Source organism: Rhinopithecus roxellana, chromosome 12 (genome assembly GCF_007565055.1).
Source record: "Rhinopithecus roxellana isolate Shanxi Qingling chromosome 12, ASM756505v1, whole genome shotgun sequence".
In the NCBI taxonomy this organism is placed as follows: Eukaryota; Metazoa; Chordata; class Mammalia; order Primates; family Cercopithecidae; genus Rhinopithecus; species Rhinopithecus roxellana.
Window position 1 is genome coordinate 80,515,999 of NC_044560.1, and position 17,672 is coordinate 80,533,670.

Consider the following 17,672-nt stretch of genomic DNA (forward strand, 5'->3'; position numbering starts at 1 on the left):
TGGAGGAGTCTCCTCATTCTGTATCCCCCTGTGTATCACAAGCCTCTGAGACTTTCACTTTGTTGTTTTTCCTCCTTGTTGCCTAAAATGCATTCACTGTTCTTTTATTTCAGTACTCTGTGAATGGTTGAGGGCTGGGGAAAAAAAAAAAAAAAAACGGACCGTGAATTTGATTGGTTTCAGGAGAGACATGGGAGACCAAAGAACGTACTATGAATGTACAATAAGGGCTTTGCTAAATGCCCCGTTTACTCTCCCAACCTGGTTCATAAAAGTACAGATGCATTTGGTGGATTGAGAGATCTCTGTGTAGTTGTGACCCTGCAATTACACTTGTTGAGAGTTGTGATGATAGATGGGCAGCATAGAAACCTGCCCTTCCTTGGTGCCAATTGAGCATGGTAACAACAGATTGGAACGGCCTATGTCTCAACCTGATAGTCCTGTTTTTCTGCTCTGATCTTTAGGAATGAGTGGAGCCTTTCCGTGCTCCTCCATTTTCTTGCATTTTTCTTTTTGCATACATTCATTCACTTATTTGTGTATTAATTTATTTGAAATGGACTCTCGTTCTGTTGTCCACACTATGGTGTGGCAATCTCAGCCTCCCTGGTTCCAGCGATTCTCCTGCCTCAGCCTCCCGAGTAGCTGAGATTATAGGCGCATGCCATGTTTTTTTTTATTAGAGACAGGGTTTCACCATGTTGCCCAGGCTGGTCTTGAACTCCTGACCTTCAGGGATCCGCCTGCCCCAACCTCCCAAAGTGATGGGATAACAAGCATGAGCCACAGCACCCGGCCTAAATTGCAACTTTTCAAAATAAATAAGTTTTTTTAAAAAGAAGTAACTAGGGCATCACCTAGTAGCCACTGTTATTGAAAGTCAAGGTGGCACTGAGGGAGGTCTGGCTGACTTCACAGAGCCTAGGGCAACTGGTTTCTCTCCATCTCTTCTGGAAGCCCTTCCCTCTCTCCCTTGCTGCCTAGGGAACTTCCACCCTGCTCGGTCCCCTACTGTTCTTTGATCCCCCTGGGTAAATGGTGTCTCATTCTGTCGCCTAGGCTGTGGTGTGGTTTCCACTGGCTGCAATCTCCACCTCCCATCTCCCTGGTTCCAGCGATTCTTCTTCCTCAGCCTCCTGAGTAACTGGGATTACAGGTGCATACCACCCTACCCAGTTAACTTTTTTTTTTTTTTTCAGTAGAAACAGGGTTTCACCATGTTGGCCAGGCTGATCTCGAACTCCTGACTTACTGATCCACCAGCCACAGCCTCCCAAAGTGCTGGGATGACAGTCATAAGCTGCTGTGCCAGGCCACCTTCATTGATTTTAACTGGAGATTCTAGATTAGAGGCACACCTCATTCTATACCACAGAATGACTTCTTTATCCTGTTGACTTAGGAAAGCCAGGTCTCTTGTTATTCATTTTAAACCGAGAGTCACCTCATGTTTGGAAAACAGATCTGCTCCCAAGTTCATTGGAGGGATGTGGCATGTAGGATGAGGGACTGTGCCTTCTGATTTTGTCTTCATGGTGGGCCTAGGGCTGGAGGTCAGTGTGGACCAATGGCTCCCTCTACCTTGGGTTCCATCGTCCCCACCCTGGAATGTGGGCCTGGCAGATCCTGGCCCTTCCTGACCCTCAAGTCTCTGGCAGAATCCCCATCCCAAGCTCCTATACCCCAAATGAATGTGGCTCATGCCTCTCCAGAAACATTTGAAATCTATCCTCCACCCATGGTCACCTAAAACCACAGGAGCACTGAACACTCAGCCGCCATCCACCTCACCACTTTCGGGAGAGAATGTTGAAAGTCCCTTGCTAACTCTCTCTTGACTTGAGTTCTTCAAGGGCATGTAGTCAGGACATAGCAAGACTAGATGTATTAAGTCAGGCCAGGTGTGGTGGCTCATGCCTGCAACCCCAATGTTTTGGGAGGATGAGGTGGCAGGATTCCTTGAGCCCAGGAGCTTGAGACTAGCCCTGGACAACATGGCCAAAACCCAAGATGCGTGCCTGTGGTCCCAACTGCTGAGGAGGCTGAAGTGGGAGAATCACCTAACCATGCGGAAGTTGAGGTTGCAGTGAGCTGTGATGGTGTCACTGCACTCCAGCCTGGGTGATAGAGTGAGACTCTGTCACAAACAGACAGACAGATAGATAGACAACAGATATATTATGTCCTTCTTGGGGTAGGAAGCAAAAATTACAGAATACAGCATTTAAGTTTTTAAAAAATTTTAAATTTCAATCTATTTATTAATTTTGAGTCCAGATTATGAAACCAGCTAATTTTTGTATTTTCACAGAGACAAGGTTTCACCATGTTGCCAAGGCTGGTCTCAATTGCCTGGGATCCAGGGATCCACCCACCCTCAGGCTCCCAAAGTGTGGGGATGACAGGCATGAGCCAATGCTCCTGACAGCATTTTTTTTCCCTTTTTTTAATTGTTTGTCTTTCTAGGAGTTTCAAGGCAGTGTTTGGCTGGCTTATTTAAATTCACTATAAATAGAAATCGGGGATGTCAGCTTCTGGCCTCATAGACTCTGAGCTGACGAGTCCCCTGGTTTGTCTATCATGGGACTGTACATGTAAGAAGTAAAAAAGTTGTGAAGTTTAAAATAAGTAATTTTGTTGTACAGAAATACACGGATGCACCCAAAACACAGAAACGATTCTTTAAAAAGTTGTCTTAGTCCTGGTGGGTGTGCCAGTGATTCTTTTAGGTTTAGACCTTGACTGAGATAATTTCCAGTCAGTCTCTGGACAGAAGTTCCAAATGATCCAATGGGTGAGGACTTAAGCTGTGTCTTTCAGTGGCCCTGGGTGATTAGTTGTGGGGACCACTTGGGAGGGCACAGTGACCTACTCTGCTGTGGGGGCCTCCATTCTTCCCCTTCTCCTTCCCCACCCCTTCAAGTGATCCCAATTCATTCCAGGCTGACACTCTCATTGGCAGACTCTTGTTTTCAGAGTAACATTTCACTGTTACTCTGAAAACAAGGGCTCAAGGAGGCAGGAGGCTCATGGTGCCTGTGCACAGCCTGGGGCAACAGTGTCTTCTCCACTGTGCCCATCCCCTGCACACAGCCCCAAGTTCCTCCCTCCCTTGTTGCCTAGGGAATTGCCACCCTGATGAAAGGGTCTAATTGTTCTTGGACCAGTTAAAAAAATAAATATGCAAGGCGTGGTGGCTCACAACTGTAATCCCAGCACTTTGGGAGGCAGAGGTGGGTGGATCACGAGGTCAACAGTTCAAATTAAGCCTGGCCAGTATGGTGAAACCTATTTCTACTAAAAATACAAAAATTAGCCAGATATGGTGGTGTGTGCCTGTAATCCCAACTACTCAGGAGGCTGAGGCAGGAGAATTGTTTGAACCTGGGAGGTGAAGGTTGCAGTGAGCCAAGGTCACACCACTGCATTTCAGACTTGGTGACAGAGTGAGACTCTGTCTCAAAAAAAAAAAAAAAAAAAAATGCCAGGCACGGTGGCTCGCACCTGTAATCCTGACAATTAAGGTGGCCGATGTGGGGGAATCAGCTGAGGTCGGGAGTTCGAGACCAGCCTGACCAACATGGAGAAACCCTATCTCTACAAAAAATACAAAGTTAGCCAGGCATGGATGGTGGTGCTTGCCTGTAATCCCAGCTACTCAGGAGGCCAAGGAAGGAGAATCACTTCAACCCATGATGCAGAGGTTGTGTTGAGCCTGCACAACAAGAGTGAAACTCCATCTTCAAAAATAATACTAATTTGCTGTGGTCTCCAGGCTGGTCTCAAACTCCTGACCTCAAGTGATCCATCTGTCTCAGCCTCCCAAAATGCTGAGATTACATGCATGGACCACTGAGCTTGGCTATGTGTAATTTCTCCACTCGGCTCATTTCTTGACTGGGGACCATAGGCATTTGAACTGCTTCCTCACAGAACTTAGTTGTGCTTCAGGATCTGTTCAGACAAGATCAGGTCGACAGCATTTCTATGTTCATGCTGGAGTGCTCCTGTGCACACCCAGATGCCGAATGTGTGATGAGCAGCTGAGCTCACATGGTAACTTCATGGCTCCACGGTTGGGCATTTGGTTTTTACTAACAGCCAGAGGCTAGCTGAGAGAGCCCTATCGCTCCAAAGAAGGATGGTTATCTGCAGATAATGGCAGGGCCTTGCTCTGAAATCCTAAGGGATTTCAGTGATTTGGAATGGCCTATGTCTCAAACGGGTGGTCCTGTTTTTCTGCTATGGTCTTTAGGAACAAGTGGAGCCTTCCCATGCTCCACACCTCCTTGCACTTTTTTAACATTCATGTATTCACTCATTCATGTAATTTTTAGAGGTGGGGTCTCCCTGAATTGCCCAGGCTGGAGTGCAGTGGTAGGATCATAGCTCACTGCAACCTTGAACTGCTGGGCTTAATGTGATCCTCCTCTGCCTTAGCCTTCTGAGTAGCTGGGCCTACAGGTGTGGGTGAAAGCCACAACACAACACAATGTCTGGTCAATTATCTTCCTTCTTTTTTATTGTGTTCGTGTTTCTTTTCTGAGACAAGGTCTCGCTCTGTTGCCTGAGCTGGAGTGCAGTTGTTCCTGGACCAAACTGAGGGTCGGGATGCATATTGTTGTGACCTGATAACAAGATGCAGACTAACTGAAAAAGAAGGGAGTTTTTATTTCTGTGACCATGTACAGGGAGAAAGCCTGGAAAATATAGCCAGACTGACTCAAAATTACAAAGGTTTACAGAGCTTATATATCTTCTTAGCTGTGTATGCATACGAGTGCATTCATCTAAGCACGGAAGATGTTGCCATTTTTTTTTAAGACAGTCTTCCTCTGTTGCCCAGGCTGGAGTGTGGTGGTGAGATCTTGGCTCACTGCAACCTTCAACTCCCAAGATCAAGCGATTCTAGTGCCTCAGCCTCCCGAGGAGCTGGGGTCGCATGCACCCACCACGATGCCTGGCTAATTTTTGTATTTCCCTTAGAGACGGGGTTTTGCTATGTTGACCAGGCTGGTTTAAAACTCTTTACCTCACGTGATCTGCCCGCCTTGGCCTCCTAAAGTGCTTGGGTGATGGGTGAGGGCCACTGTGCCCAGCCTGATTCTTTTTTTACTAGAGGTGGGCTGTCTCACTACCATGGTATAAACGTCTGTATTGTGGTATATGGCGTGCACGTGTGTACGTGCCTAGGTGCGTGTGCTTCTCCATGTTTTCCCCAGTCATGATGTTTCTTCCCCTCGCAGGAACCCTGGTAGATTAGTTGTGGGGAACTCCTGGGAGGGTGCCGGCCTGACACTTCCATCCATTGTCATCAGGCTTCATCCAGCAGTCACCAGTTTTGAAGTCTAGGCGGCACACAGGACGCTGTGGCTGCCCGCCCACGGTCAGGAGCGAGTATGGCTTCTCTCCATTCCCCCCACCCCCACCCCCACCCCTTGGAGGCTCACCCTGCCTACATCCATCTGTCCCCCAACTCCCTCATTGCCCAGGAACCTCTGGAGATTCTGGCTGGTCCAGATTGTTGATCTTTTTGATCAGTGTTTTTCCTTTTCCTTTTCTTTCTTTGCATGTTTAACTCGCATGGACTCTTCTGCCTGGGTTTTAGAGGTGGCAGCTCCACCCTAGGCCTTTTCATTAGGGGGGACTTTTCTGATTCTCCCCAGATGTAATGAAAGCAGATAGATGTCATGTGTGTGTGGGACTAAATGGCATTTCCTAGAAATAACCAAATGAGTGCAGAGGAAGAAATATGCACTGCACACCATTGAAGGCAGCGATGGCAGCACTATGAATTAGGTGTCACTTATGGAGTCAGCTTGTTTCATGGGTTGCCCTCCATGTTCCCCCACCCACCCCAGGCTTGGAAACATTCCAGAGTGACCTACTGTGCCTCTGTCTCTTCCCCCTCCTTTTACTGTCCTCTCCCTTTCACCTCAGTTTCTCTCCTTTGACTCTGGCAGCTTGCCTCTTCCTCTCTCCCTCCCTCCCTAGGGAAACTCAACCACACTGGCTGGGCCACCGTAGTCACTGTTTACCATTGCACTGTGTTTCATAGTTTTCTTCACTGGCCAGCATATTCATAAAGTGGAAAGTTCATAATCGTCCCGCACTGGGCCTTACTACTCTTTTAGAGTTTTTTTTTTTTTTTCATCTTTTTCTCCTTTCATTTCTGTCTTCCTAATTTCTTTCTCCAGTTCTCATTTTCTCTTTCTTTCTTTCTTTTTTCTTTCTTTCTTTCTTTCTTTCTTTCTTTCTTTCTTTCTTTCTTTCTTTCTTTCTTTCTTTCTTTCTTTCTTTCTTCTTTCTTTCTTTCTTTCTCTTTCTTTCTTTTCTTGCTTTCTCTTTCTTCCTTTTCTTTCCTTCTTTTTATTTTTTTTTTGAGACGGAGTCTCACTCTGTCGCCCAGCTGGAGTGCAGTGGCTGGAGTGCAGTGGCTGGATCTCAGCTCACTGCAAGTTACCCCTCCCGGGTTTATGCCATTCTCCTGCCTCAGCCTCCCAAGTAGCTGGGACCACAGGCGCCTGCCACCTCGCCCAGGTAGTTTTTTGTATTTTTTAGTAGAGACGGGGTTTCACCGTGTTAGCCAGGATGGTTTCGATCACCTGACCTCATGATCTGCCCGTTTCAGCCTCCCAAAGTGCTGGGATTACAGGCTTGAGCCACCGTGCCCGGCCTCTTTCCTTCTTTTTCTTCCATTTCTTTCTTCTTTCTCTATGTCTTTCCATATTTCTCTCTTCCTTCTTCTTTTTTCTTTTTCTTTGTCTTTTATTTTTTTGAGATGGAATCCCACTCTGTCACCAAGGCTGGAGTGCAGTGGTGTGATCTGGACTCACAGGAACCTTTGCCTCCTGGGTTCAAGCGATTCTTCTGCCTCAGCCATCACCACCCCCCTCCACGAGTAGCAGGGATTACAGGCGCACATCACCACACCCGGGTAATTTTTGTATTTTTAGTAGAGATAGGGTTTCACCATATTGGCCAGGCAGGACTCAAACACCTGACCTGGTAATCTGCTCACCTTGGCCTACCACAGTGCTGGGATTACAGCCATTGTAGCAGGATGAGCCACGGACAAAACTCCTCAGACACCAGATTAAAGAAGGAAGTGGTTTATTCGGCCAGGAGCATTGGCAGATTCGTGTCTTAAGAGTCGAGCTCACCAAAAAAGAAATTCTTGGCCTTTTTAAAGCCTTACAACTTGAAGGGGTCCACATGAAAGGGTCGTGATAAATTGAGCAAGTGTGGGAAACGTCACTGGGGGCTACATGCATCAGTTAACAGAACAAAAAGTTTTACAATGCGTTTTTCATACAGTGTCTGGAATTTACAGATAACACAAGTAGTTTAGGCCAGGGGTTGATGTTATTATTATTACTTTTTTAACACCTAGGGCTGGGTGGTGGTGCCAAGGTTGTCTGGCTATTTATCTTACTTTTGTTTCTTTCTAACGTTTGTTTTCTCTCTTTCCTCCTGTCTCGTGAACTAGGCAAGGTGAGGGAAGGAGGGCAGCAGGAGTAGTAGTGGTCTCCTTCCTTACAATAAGTCACCATGCCTGGTTATTGTTTCTTTTAAAATATTTTTTCTTTTAGAATTCGACCTTGTTCTTTGTTTCCTTTATATCTTTTTCTTGAAAGACCAGCAGCTTTCATTCATTCAAGTTTTTGAGACAGAGTCTTACTCTTTCACCTGGGCTGCAGTGCATTGGCCTGACCACAGCTCACCGCAGCCTCAATCTCCTGAGCCCAAGAGAAGCTCTTGTCTCAGCCTCTCAAGGAGGTATAACTACAGACACATGTCATTGTGCATGGCTAACTTTTTTTTTCTTTAAGTAAAGACAGGGTCTTGCTCTGTTGCCATAGCTGGTCTCAAACTCCTGGCCTCAGGCGATTCTCCCATGTAACCTCACAAAATGTTGGGATTATAGATGTGAGTCACCATGTCATGCCCTCTTTGTTCTTTTTTCCTCTTTTCTTTTTCTTTTCTTTCTTTCGCTTTCTTTCTTCCTTCTTTTTTTCTTTTTCTTTTTTCTTCTTTCTTTTTTCTTTCCTCTCTCTGTTTTTCTCCCTGCTTTCCTTCATTTCTTTCCTCATTATTTCTCTCTTTCATCTTTCTTCCTTTTCTCTCTTTCTCTCTTTATATTTCTTTCGGTAGATTTTACACATTCTGCCTCTCTCTGTTTCCCATTTCCTTCCTCCATCCCTCCCTCACTGCTCCCTTCCCCCTCTCCTTCCCTTCTTCTGTCTGTCTCTTTTCTCCATTCCCTTTCTCCCTCCCTCCCTCCCTCTGTCTGTCTTTGTCTGGATTCTGGGAGACATTTCTCATTCTGTATCTCCCTATGTCATAACTGACCCACGAATGAGTCCTGTTTCTTCTTTCTCCTTCCGAGCTGCATCTTCAAACACCCACATGCCATTAGTTGTCTTTTGACTCTGCCATGGTGTATGTAGAGACACATCTGGGGAATCATTTATGTGAAGTTGGAGTGGAGGGGCTGCATTCTTGGCCTCGAGAAGAACTTGTCAACTCACAGTTTGGGTTTCACGGTCACAGGCTGCCCTGCCATTTGGATCTGTTTTGCTGATGTTCGAGACACTTGTTGACTGTTGTTGGGCTCCATCTGGCAGCTGATTTTATATAGTTCTCTTGGTTTCCAGAGGTCTGGTGGCAGCTTCTGAGGGAAAAACCATCCCACTGTGACTTAGACAGAGCTCCAAAAAGCCTGTGGCCATCAGCTGGGCTGTCCCGGTCTTGCCAGAGCTCTGGCATGTCACTTGAGAGGCAGAGCTCGGGCATGCAGGGCTTTGTGGGAGTAGGCTGTCGCCATGCTTCCTTACCTAACAGCAGTGTAGGGCTGTCCTGGCTGGTTGACCAGCATGCTGAAACTCCCGAGGCCTGACCTGAGATCTGCAGATACCTACTAGGCATGGCGCAGGTGGCTGGAGATGCCCTTCCTGGCCCGGTCACAGGTCCGTGCAGGTCCTGGCCTTCTGAGACACATGCCAAATTATTTTCCAAGTCCCCACGGGGAGTCAGGGACTGCCTTCTGCCACCCTCCAGTTACTGGGGAGTGGTCACTGGGCCCAGCCCTAGTGCTTCTGCCCTGATCATTTTTTCCAAGTCCCTGTGCAGAGTCAGAGAGTGGTCCCCAAGTGTGCATGTTGTCTGAGAGGTGGCACCTGGCTGGGCTTTGGTCCCTCTCGTGTAATCCGATCACGAAAGGGGCTGGCTGAAAATGATTCTGCGTTTCACTCTGGAGACACAAGCCAGCCCCTGTTTTGCACAGGTGACTGGGAGGGTTTCTCTGGCCCACTGCTGGTCCTGCGTGTATCCTCCAGTTGACCAGAGGGCCCTGGGTGCTCCATGTCTGGCTGCCATGGTGGACTTTTGGGAACAGGTATCTGGGTCACGTGTTTCTGAGTCGGTGGTGTGGTTCATGACTCAACACCCTGCCCCTAGGCAAGGTATGTCTTTCATTCTGAATTGGCATTTTGGGACACCAGGTTGTTGCCAACAGGCTGTCTGGTGATTAGATTGGGCCTCTAGATGTGTGTGAAGCTCTGGTGTACCAGTGACTCAGCTAACCAGTCCTGCTCCACTTGAGCTGTTTGTTGGGACCCGTGAGTTTGTTCTCACACATCCTAGTGTCATAACTGCCAGTGCCACCCCAGCTCTCTGGGCCTCTGATCCACTTAGAAATGGTGGGGATGGCAGGGAAGGCAGTGTGGACTCCCCTGACCCATGTGCTCCCTGCTGCAGGCATATGGGGTGGGTGAGAACAATCTCAATCTGTTGGCTCTGTGCTGTGCATGACTGGTATTCTCTTCCTTGAATTGTCTGCCATCCCTATCCTGGAGTGAGGCTGGCTGGGCTGTTCTACTCACTGGCTTTGGCAAGACTGACTATTGCTCCACCACCACTCTGCTATGGGGCTTTTCACGATCGACATGATGATGTCAGGACCCCCAGACCGGGTCTAAGCCATGAGGGGCTAGGGACAGACATTCATAGTGAATGTGAAAGTTCTTGTTCTACATGTGGGGCCCCTCATCTTTCCTCCATGCTCATGGGTGGTGCGTTGGGAGGCATAGGGCTAGGAATTTGGCACAATCTTGCTGCCCTCATGCCTTGTGCCTCGTGGGTTTGATGAGATCGGTGGGGTCCTCTGAGGCAGCTGGCACATCTGCACTTGCTTTCTGTGGTTGTTGCCTGCAGGGTGGCCCTGGCACTTCTCCGTGGCTGTGGGGGCCTGTCTCTCTGGAACATAGTGCTTCCTTTTCCCCATTGGCTCTGTCTGGGCCTTTGTGGCGAACCTGGAGCACTCCAGATTTTCCCTCATGTGCCTGAGACAGAATGGTAGTAGGTCGTGCCAATGTCAAGTGCCCTCTATGGCCACCACCACGGTGTTTGTCTTGAGGATGTCATTGGGTGGGGTGAGGGGGTGGATTGTGGCAGGCCACTCCCACTCACAAAAGGATGCCGTTTCATCCATTGAGTGCACATCTTATGCTCCACTCTGCCAAGTGCACGCAAGAGGTGTGAGTGATTGTGGTAAGCTTCCGCCTACCATCGTGGTGTGTGATCCTTAGGGAGACCTTTTCTTCACAGAAAAAGTTGGGTAAATGAAGGAAAATCTGAGGGTGAGCACACACGTGCCAGACAACAACCCTGATAGAAAGCACTCAACGTTGCCACAGGCTTTTGGTTGTAAGGCAGACCCCTCCCTTCCCCAGGCATCCAGGAGCACCCCTGTAGACACAATGATGGGCAACTGGCAGATGGGGAGTGTGACCAAAACTTTGTGAGAAAGTCTTCTCTAGTAATATGAAAGGCAACCCAGTGGGGTATGGGATATCCTAGTTCAAGGCATATGCATATAATAATGATTCCCTTGATATGCACAAGCAGAGTTCCCTACTTTTACCATAAACGGGACAGAAGGAGATAGGTACTCAGGCCCTGTGGAGGAAACAGTGCAGCTCCTTTCCTACAGCAGCACAGCCTTCCACCTATGAGTCAAAAAATCATGACAAACCAAAAGTCAGCCAACACGCGGACTTCATGAGAAAGTCTCTCTCCCATCCCAGGACAGAGGACATGGCTAGATCACGAGCCCTGGCCATGCCCCAGTTGGTGGGTAGAAACCATGACTCTGGCAAAAGGTGCATTTGACCCTTGGGAAAGGTCCCTGTGGGTAGCAGCATGGGTGGAGGGGGTGTGAATAGGCAAGCAGGGACTCAGAGGGGGCCGAGGAAGGGCAGGCAAAGAAAAAAAGTTGTGAGGTTGGGAAGAAGGCTGGGGGTCCACAGGGGAGGTAGAGACAGGCTGGGGAAAAAGCAGCAAGGCCAAAGAGGAGGTTGGGGTGCCCCACCAGAGGTTAGGGACTTCCCGGCAGCCCACACGCCTGACCCAGGGGGGTCGTGAAGTCCCTGGCTCCCACCCACGGTGCATGTCTCTCCCATTGAAGGCACCCCAAGGCAGCAAAAATTCCCCTGGGGTATGGAGAGAGGTGGCCAGGCTTTCAGGGGGAGGTTGAGGCAGGCCTGGGATGAAAGTAGCAAGGCCAAAGAGGAGTCTGAGGTACCCTGCCGGCGGTCAGGGCTTTCCTAGCAGACCCTGTGCCTGACACCAGTGGGTCATGGAGTCCCTAACTCCCTACAGGATTGCATCTCTCTCCCACCGAAGGTAACACAAAGCAGCAAGAAGTCCCCCAGGGGGCGGAGAAAGGCATCCAGGCTTTCAGGGGGAGGTTGAAGAGAACGGGGTGCCCTGCCAGAAGTCAGGGCCTTCTTGGCAGCCCCCATGCCTGACCCGTGGTGGTCATGGAGTCCCTAGCTCCCACTCAGGGTGAGTGTCTCTTCCACTGAAGGCACCTCAAAGTGGCAAGAAGTCCCCCAGGGGACAAAACAGGTGGCCAGGCTTTCATGGGGAAGTTGAGGCAGGCCTGGGACAAAAGCTGTGAGACAAAAGAGGAGGCCAGGGTGCCCTGCTGGAGGTCAGGGCCCCCATGTCTGATGCAGGAGGGTCGTGGAGTACCTGGCTTCCATCTGGGATGAGCGTCTCTCACACCAAAGGCACCCCAGGGAGGCAAGAAGTCCCTAGGGCAAAGGAGAGAGGTGGCCAGGCTTGTAAGGGGATGTTGAGGAGGACAAGGTGTCCTGATAGAGGTCAGGGCCTTCCTGGCAACACCTGTGCCCAACCCAGGGGGGTTGTGGAATCCCAGGCTCCCTCCTGGGTGCATGCCTCTCCCGATAAAGGCACTCCAAAGTGGAAATAAGTTCCCAGAGGAAGGAGAGAGTGACCAGGCTTTCAGGGGGAGGTTGAGGCAGGCTTGAGACAAAAGTGGCAAAGCCAAAGAGGTGACCAGGATGCCCCGTCAATGGTCAGGGCCTTGCCGGCAGACCCTGCACCTGACCTGGGGGGGTTGTCTCCCACCCAGGGTGCATGTCTCTCTCACCAAAGGCACCCCAAAGATGCAAGAAGTCCCCTTGGCAATTTAGACAGGCAGCTAGGCTTTCAGGGGGAAATTGAGGCAGGCATGGGACAAAAGCGGCAAGGCCAAAAAGGAGGTTGGGGTACCTCGCCAGAAGTCAGGGCCTTCCTGGCAGCCCCTGTGCCCAGCCCTGGGGCATCATGGAGCAGCTACCTCCCACCTGTGGTGTGTGTCTCTCCCACGGAAGGCACACCAAAGCAGCAAGAAGTTCCTGGGAGATGGAGACAGGTGGCCAGGCTTTCATGGGGTGGTTGAGACAGGCCTGGGACAAAAGCTGCATGCAAAAGAGGAGGGCAGGGTGCCCCAATGGAGGTCAGGGACTTCCCAGTAGCCCCTGTGCCTGAACTTGGAGGGTCGTGGAGTACCTGGCTCTTATCCAGGGTGTGTGCCTCTCCCACATAAGGCACCCCAAAGTGGCAAGAGATCCCCCATGAAATGAAGACAGCCAGGCTCTCAGAGGGAGGTTGAGGCAGGCCTGAAACAAAAGTGGCAAGGCCAAAGAGGAGGCCAGGGTGCCTTGCAGGATGTCAAGGCCTTCCCAGCAGCACCCACTCCCAACCCAGGGGGGTTGTAGAGTCCCTGGCTTCCACCCAGGGTGCATGTCTCTCCCTCTGAAGGTACCCAAAAGCGGCAAGAAGTCCTCCAGAAGACGGAAGCAGGAGGGCAGTCTTTCAAGGGGAGGTTGAGGAGACAGGGGTGCCTGGACAGATGTCAGGACCTTTTTGGCAGCAACCTCACCCAACCGGGGAGGTCATGGAATTTCTGGCTCTCACCCGTGGTGTGTGTCTCTCTCACCTATGGCACCCCAAACTGGTAAGAAGTCTCCAGGAGGAGGAACACAGGAGGCCAGGCTTTCAGAAGGAGGGTGAAGCAGGCCAGGGATAAAAGAGGTGAGACCAAAGAGGAGACCGGGGTGCCCCACCCTAGCTCAGGGCCTTTTGGGCAGCCCCTGCACCGAACTTGGGGGAATCATTGAGTCCATGGCTCCCAACCAGGGTGCATGTTTCTCCCACCAAAGGCATCACAAAGTGGCAAGTATTGCCTGGTGGGTGGAGATAGGTGGCCAGGCTTTCAGGGGGAGGTTGAGGCAGGTAGGGGCAAAAACAGTGAAGCCAAAGACAAGGCTGGGGTTCCCCGCCAGAGGTCAGGGCTTTCCCAGCAGCCCCCACTGCTCCCATCCAAGTCCTGGCCAGGACTGACCCTACTTACCTTCCATGATCAAGATTGTATGGCCATAGACTCCAGCAGGGAGTCTCTGGCTGCCCCAAGAGCCCTGATGCTGATGCGGCAGATTCCAATGAGGAGGTCCCGGGCTGTTCAGAATACGCATATGGGCGAAAAAGGAGGCCAGAAGAGTCAGGGGGCAGTTGGGAATCCCAGAGACATGAGGGGGAAAGAGTGAGGGATTGGGAAGCCAAAAGCATACAGCAGCTGGTATTCCCTGGCTGTCTCTCATCCAAGTACTGGTGAAGCCTGACTCTGCTTGCCTTTTGAGATTATGGTGGTATAGAGGTAGATGCCAGCTGGAGGCACCTGGCGTCACAAGGGACCACGGTGTTGCCACAGCAGTACCTCATGAAGAGGTGCAGGGCTGCGGTGGGGGCACAGGCAGGCACAAAAGAAGGAGAGAAGAGTCAGGGAAGGTCGAGAAGCCCAGTGACACAAGAAGGAAAGAGTGAGGGAGCAGAAAGCCAAAAGCCTACAGCACCCGGTATTCCCAGGTGGTCTCCCATTGAAGTACTGGCCAGGCACAACGCTGCTTAGCTTTTGGAATCAGAACAGTATGGCCATAAAGGCCAGCAGGGGGCACCTGGCAGGATCAAGGGCCCACGGTGCTCTCACAGCAGACCCCCAAGAGGAGGTCCGAGAGAAGAATCAAGGGGTTGTTGGAAAGCACAGCGACATGAGGGAGAAAGAGGGAGACAGTGGAAAGCCAAAAAATATAGCACCTGGAATTCCTAGGGAGTCTGCCATCCAACTACTGGCCAGGTCCAACCCTGCTTAGCTTGAGGGATCAGCCTAATATGGACGTTGATGCCAGCAGGGGGCCCCTGATGGCCCCCAGATCCTGTGGTGCTGCTGCAGTGGACCCCCAAGAGAAGGTCCTCAATTGTGACAGGGGCACAGGCATTCAGAAAACGTCAAGGGAAGTATCAGAGGGCAGTTGGGAAGCCCAGTGACACGAGGGGGAAAGAGGGAGGGAGCAGGAAGCCAAAAGCCTACAGAGCCTGATATTCCCAGGTGGTCTCCCATCCAAGTACTGGCCAGGCCTGACCCTGCTTAGCTTATCGGATCAGAGCGGTATGGCCATCATCACTGGCAGGGCCCACCTGGCAGCCCTAAAAGCCCATGGTGCAGAAGTGGCAAAATCCCATGGGGCAGTCCCAGGCAGCAGCAGGGCCTCAGGAAGGCACAAAACAGGAGAAAAGAATCAGTGGGCAGTTGGGAAGTCCAAGAACAAAAGGGGGAAAGAGGGAGGGAGAAAGAAGCCAAAAGCCTACTGCCCCTGTTATTCCCAGGTGAACTCCCATCTAAGTATTGACCCAGCCCAACCTTGCTTAGCTTCCAATATCAGAATGATATTAGCATAGATGCCAGCAGCAAATGACTGAAGGTCCAAACAACCCACAGTGCCACAGCAATGGACATGCATAGCACAATCCTGGGCTGCAGAGGGAGTGCAGGCAGGCGGAAAAGGGAGAGCAAAATGTGAGGGGGCAATTGGGAAGCCCGGTAACAAAAGGGGGAAATAGGGAGGGAGTGAGAAGCCAAAATCCTACCACCCTCAGTATTCCCAGGTGCTCTCCCATTCAAGTACTGGCCTGGTAGGACCCTGTGTAGCTTCCAAAAGCAGAATGGCATGGCATGGCCATAGATGCCAAAAGGGGGCACCTGGCAGCCCCAAAGACCCACAGTGCGCCATCAGTGGAACCCCATGGGGTAGTCCCGGGGTGCAGGAGGGGTGCAGGTGGGTGGAGAAGGAAGAGTGAAGAGTCTGGGGAGTTAGGAAGCCTGGTGACAAAAGGGGGAAGGAGGAAAATATCAGAAAACAAAGCCTGTCACCCCCAGTATTCTCAGGTTGTCTCCCATCCAACTGCTGATCCGGCCCAACCCTACTTAGCTTTTGAGATCATGGTGGTATGGCCATAGACACTGGAAGGGGATGTCTGGTGGCCACAGGAGCTCGTGGTACAGCAGTGTTGGCCATGTACAGGACATTCTCGGGCTGTAGCAGGGGCACAGGTGGGCAGAAAATGGGGAGGGAAGAGTCAGGGGGCAATTGGGAAGCTTGGCAACACAAAAGGAAAGAGGGAGGAAGCGGGGAGCCAAAAGCCTACATGTCCCAGTATTCTCAGGCAGTCTCTTATCCCAGAACAGTCCTGGCCCGTCTCAGGATTCTACAGTGGCACAGTTGGGGGTAAAAGGTGAAGCAAAGAGAGAGAGAAGGGGTGGGGAAGTGCGGGGATAAAAGGGGAAAAAAAGGAGGGAGTGGGAAGTCAAAAGCCCCCGGTATTGCCAAGCGCCCTCCAATGTAAGTACAGACCTGGCCCCAAAGCTGCTTACCTTCTGAGATCAGGGTGGTAAGGCCATAGACGCTGGCAGGGGATGCCTGGTGGCAGCAGGAACCCACAGTGCAACAGGGGCAGACCCCAAAAGGCAAATCTGGGCTGCAATGGGAGGACAGACATTTGGAAAAGGTGGAGTGAAAGGTCAGGGGGTGGTTGGGAAGCCTGGGGATGAAAGTGGGAAAGAGGGAGGAACCTGGAAGCCAAAAGCCTACTGCCCCCAATGGTCTCCCATCCAAGTACTGATGCTACCCTACCCTGGTTTGCCTTCCAGGTCAGGGTGGTATGCCCATAGACGCTGGCAGGGGGGCACCTGATGGTTTCAGGAGCCCACCATGGGACAGTGACGGAGCTTCCATGACGCAGTCTTGGGCTGTGTCAGGGGAGCAAAAGGGAGGAAAGGGGGGAGCGAAGATTCAGGGGGTGGCCAGGAAGTCTAGTGACAAAATGAGGAAAGAGTGAGAAAGTGGGAAGCCAAAAGCTGTACTGCCCCTGGTGTTCTCAGGAGGTCTCTTATCCAAGGACTGACCAGGCTCAAACCTACTTAGCTTCTGAGGTCAAGGTGTTATGGCCGTAGATGCTGGCAGGGGGTGCCTGGCTGCCCCCAAAGTCCATGGTGCGACAGTGGCAGACCCCACCAGGTGATCCCGGACTGTGGCAGGGGTGCTGGCAGAATAAAGGCTCAGGGGGCAGTTGGGAAGACTGGAGATAAAAGGGGAAAAGAGGAAGAAGGTGGGAAGCCAAAACCTACCTCCCCCATTATTCCCAGGTGGTCTCCCATCCAAGTACTGACCCGACTCAACTCTGCTTAGCTTCAAAGGTCAGGGTGATATGGCCATAGACACCAGCAGGGGCTACTGGTGGCCCCAGGATCCCGCAGTGTTACAGTGGCAGACCACCACGAGCTGGTCCCAGGCCTCAGCAGGGGCGCAGGTGGGCAACAAAGGGGAAGCGAATAGTCAAGAGGCAGTGGAGAAGCCTGGCAACAAAAGGGGAAGGAGGGAGCGAGCGGGAAACTAAAAGCCTACTGTCCCCAGTGCTCCCAGGCGGTCTCTCATCCAAGTACTGACACGGCAGGACCCTGCTTAGCTTCAGAGCTCAGGGTGTTATGGCTGTACATGCCGGCAGGGGGCGTCTGGCGGCCCTAGGAAACTGTTATGCAGCAGCGGCTTACCCCCACAATAAATGTCCTGGGCTGCAGTAGCTGCGCAGGTGGGTGGAACAGGCAGAGCAAAGAGTCAGGGGCGGTTGGGAATCCGGATGACAAGAGGGGAAAAAAAGAGGAAGCAGGAAGCCAAAAGCCTACTACCTCCAGTAGCCCCAGTCGGTCTCCCATCCAAGTACTGACTTGGCCCGACCATGCTTAGCTACTAGTTTAGGGAAGGATGGCGGTAGATGCCAGCAGGGAACACCTGGCGGCCCCAAGAGCCCACAGTGCAGCAGTGGTGGATTCACACGGGGTGGTCGTGAGCTGTGGCGAGAGTGAAGGTGGGTGGAAAAGGGGGAGAGAAGAGTCAAGGCATTGTTGGGAAGTCTGGTGACAAGAGGGGGAAAGAGAGAAGGACTGGGAAGCCAAAATTCCTAGGCAATCTCCTATACAATTACTGGCT